Source organism: Benincasa hispida, chromosome 6 (genome assembly GCF_009727055.1).
Source record: "Benincasa hispida cultivar B227 chromosome 6, ASM972705v1, whole genome shotgun sequence".
Lineage (NCBI taxonomy): Eukaryota > Viridiplantae > Streptophyta > Magnoliopsida > Cucurbitales > Cucurbitaceae > Benincasa > Benincasa hispida.
In genome coordinates, this window is record NC_052354.1 from 43,570,745 (window position 1) to 43,575,157 (window position 4,413).

The following is a 4,413-nucleotide window of genomic DNA, read 5'->3' on the forward strand; positions in this document are numbered from 1 at the left end:
CTCAAGAAAATTCCTTCTACAAACTTTCTTAGAATCAAGATAGAAACATTACCTTAAAATTTCAGCTCGAAATTCCTCGTCGTTTTATCTGGAGATTCAAAACTTCATCATTGGCCTCAATTCAAGCAGCTGTCTGCTTGTTCAACAATTTCCAGTTAAAATTTCAAAAATATATAACTCGATTTTCAGGCCTCATCTTAAAAAGTTTCATTCTACAAGAGTTAACAATATTACCTCAAAAGTTTAACTCGAAAATCTTCTTGATTCGTTCTGGAGCTTCAATTCTTCACTGATGGCCTAGATTCACCCGAGAAACAAACCCTTCGTCTTTATTTTGCTCCTTCGGCCTTATTCCGGCGAGTTTTCCCTCCAGCAGCACAGCCACAGCAAATAGACACACAGAGCTTTCGAATGCCACTGAAATTACACTAATAGCCCAAGTAATTTGTTCAAACCAATTAAATGAAGTCGACCTTTCTGCTTACCACCGCCCAAAATCCTGCAGGAAATCTCCTTGGGCCACTTAGCCCACTAATGAAGATTAATGGCTGAGATTTGATTAAGCCATTTTCTTTCCACTCCATCACAGCACAATTCAGCATTAAATCTCATAGGATAGCATGGTCTCCTCTTGGTTTCCCATACTTAGCCAAAATTTGACCATTCTTTCCTACATAGCCATCCGAGAGTTCTCTTGTTCTTTAGTTTAATTTCTTTCTCCATCACTCCTAACCAAAACATAATCTCATTACAACTCATTGGAAGACATCACATAGCTTACACTTGCTTACTTAAAGTAATTAGGGTTCGGGTTTTACATTTGGGTAGGTCAATATCAAAGTGGATGGAGAGAGTGTTCATAGTAAGTAGGAGCGAGAAGTGCGACAGCATATCCCTCGGTCTCCCTCGTTAGGTTGAGTAAAGTTACTGCGCATCGCCTCGAGGCACCCTGGGAGTGTCCCCCTAAAGGATGGTAGTTTTGTGCAGTTCTTTATTTGATCTCCTATAAAAGGATAAGGTATCTTAGTCTCTTATTCTAATATGCTTCTTCCCTACGGTAGGCTCATTAGGGCGGGACTCTGGCACCGAAAGCGAGGGGTCACACTTACACGAAATTGTTAAAGGTTAACAGTTCTGGACCNACCTAAACGATCGCATACCTTGCACCTAAACGATCACATGTTAGTCCCTAAATGATCGGATAGCTTTCCTAGACGATCGTATAGTGTGTCGTGTTTGCTAAACGATCATATACCTTTTCCTAAATGATCGTTCAGTAAAACCTACACGATCGTGTAGCGTCTTCTAAATGATAAGCATTAAGCTATATAATAGCTTCCTTTTCTTTCTCACTTGCTTATCGTCTACACGATTTTTTTTCCTCCTATCTTTACCAAACTCACCAAAGACAACACTTTGGGTTCTCACTTCGAGAATACCAAGGGCTCCATTTTGTGGTGTCGTCCCCGCTGCGTTCATTTGTTGGTGGTTGATCGTGTTATTGCAGCCGACACATTTGTTGGTCGTTTGTAGATCGGGTAGAGGTCTTCTGCTGCGTTGAGTTCCAAAGCTTGAAAAGTGTCTTCAACGGGTATGAGAACTTTCTTCCTTTGTAATTTAGTGTTCAAAGCATGTCGTCAATTACTGTTTGTTTGCATAACTGTGTGTTCGAATGTATATGGTGTATTTCAGTCACGGTAAAATTGGAAAGATCCTAATGTGCTCATGGATGCTCTTCGTTAAGAGATCCTTCAGGAACACCAATGGGATACCTCAAGCTCCTCACAAAGGTATTATTTTGATTAACTTTCGTTTTTTTTTTCATCGTTTACTTTCAATGGTTTAGGGTTTACAAAGCTATCATTTCAATTAACTATGTTTAGGGTCTAGTATTTAGGGTTTACTAAATTGTTGTTTTACTAATTGTAGAGTAAATTTGTCAACACACAAGAGTTTCGAGTATCCTGATTCGGTAGTGGTGATCATGACGACAATGATGGTATGTCTCCTAACACCCGTCAAGATGATTTGGAATCAGGATGACCGTCTCGAGGAGGTTGAGACATCAGAGGTCAATCCAATAGGGGTAGTCAACCATCTCAATATTGTTGGAATTTTTATATTTATATATGAATATTTATTTATTTATTTATTGTTTTTATTCATTCCATATTTGTAAAAGATCTCTCTCCTATATAAGAAGACCTATTCTGCACATATTAAATAAAAAAAAAGAGATTAATATTTTTATTCCTCCAATTTCTACTCAGGTTAATCTTAGATGTTAAACAAAAACCCTAGTCGCTACCACCTCCACCACGAAACCCTAATCGCCGCACCGGAACCCTAGCTGCCGATGTCAAACGAGCACCCTACTTTCATAGCCACAGTTGTCTACGCTCGTGAGTTGATTTCGTGGTTGTTTCCAAAAAATTCCGCCACAGTCATATTCCATCATTAGTTAATTGGTAGTGCTCACTCGATTCTGCCGCAATTTTTCATCTTGTAGATCATCAATCATATTGCCTACTCGTGGACCAGCACTTGTAGATTTTCGTCGTCTTTAACTGTTACACGGTGTCGTCGGATGGTGCACCACTAGCCCCGCTACACGCTCGTTGTCGGTTGACACAGCTCTGTTCACCGTCGGTCTTCCCCTCTCCATTCAGTCCTCTGCCGAGATTTGCACAGTCGTTGTCCGTCCATCCAGATCAGATCGAGTGTCGTGCAGATTTTCCTTCGTGCATCTCATGAGTTTTGGTCCGTGGAATTTGTCGTGGGTGTCTGCCGTTTGTGAATCGCATTGTTTGTGGTTCTTTGCACTCCAATCTGTCCAACACGTATCTGTCTGGTGTTTTCTTTGTGCTTCCGTTTGATTTGGCCATTCAAATCAGTTTGGTTCGGTTCAATTTGGTTTTATTCTGATAAATCTGTTTGTTTTTTGGCCTGATTCAGTTAGTGGCTCGATTTGGTTGGTTCAGTTAATTTTGGTTTGGTTCAAAGATGGTTTGGATTGTTTCTATTGGATTTGGTTTAAAAACTCATTCTTTTTTAGTGGATTTCTACTATTTGTTAAATCTTCTACCGTGTTACAAGAGCAAATTCATCAAATCCTACCACTACCAATCACCAATTTCCATCTAATAATTCATATGTTTCTTTGACTCACACAGGTCCCAAGACATTCTCATATAGTAATTCATCTCCGTCCGTGGATTATTGATTACGAAGCTTCGGATCATATGACTAATTTTTCTTCTTCTTTTAGTCCGTACTCTCCATTATATTGCATTGAGAAAATTAGAATTTTCGATGCTAGTTTTTCTTCTCTTCCTAGAAAATGAACTATTAAATTGATTGAAAATATTTATCTTCAGTCTGTCTTACATGTTCCAAAATTAGCCTGTAATCTTTTATTCGTTTCTACACTTTCCAAAAATTCTAATTGTCGTGTTACATTCTTTAAATCTCATTGCATTTTTCAGGATCAGGATTCGAGGAGGATGATTGAGAATGCTAGGATGCTTAATGGTCTTTACTATTTTGATGAAGGTTCTTTTAGCAATAAAATAACTCAAGGTCTTAGTAGTATCAGTTCTTTTTCTGTTAAAGAACAAATTATACTGTGGCATCATAGACTAAGGCATCCCAGTTTTTCTTATCTCAAATATTTATTTCCAAACTTATTTAAGGGAATTGATTGTTTATCTTTTTATTGTGAAAGTTGTTTTTTGGCAAATTTTTGAAAGACAGAGGTATTATCAGTTAGTGGCTCGATTTGGTTGGTTCAGTTAATTTTGGTTTGGTTCAAAGATGGTTTGGATTGTTTCTATTGGAATTTGGTTTTAAAACTCATTCTTTTTTTAGTGGATTTCTACTATTTGTTAAATCTTCTACCGTGTTACAAGAGCAAATTCATCAAATCCTACCACTACCAATCACCAATTTCCATCTAATAATTCATATGTTTCTTTGCTCACACAGGTCCCAAGACATTCTCATATAGTAATTCATCTCCGTCCGTGGATTATTGATTACGAAGCTTCGGATCATATGACTAATTTTTTCTTCTTTCTTTTAGTCCGTACTCTCCATTATATTGCATTGAGAAAATTAGAATTTTCGATGCTAGTTTTTCTTCTCTTCCTAGAAAATGAACTATTAAATTGATTGAAAAATATTTATCTTCAGTCTGTCTTACATGTTCCAAAATTAGCCTGTAATCTTTTATTCGTTTCTACACTTTCCAAAAATTCTAATTGTCGTGTTACATTCTTTAAACTCCATTGCATTTTTCAGGATCAGGATTCGAGGAGGATGATTGAGAATGCTAGGATGCTTAATGGTCTTTAACTTTTTGATGAAGGTTCTTTTAGCAATAAAATAACTCAAGGTCTTAGTAGGTTAAATCAG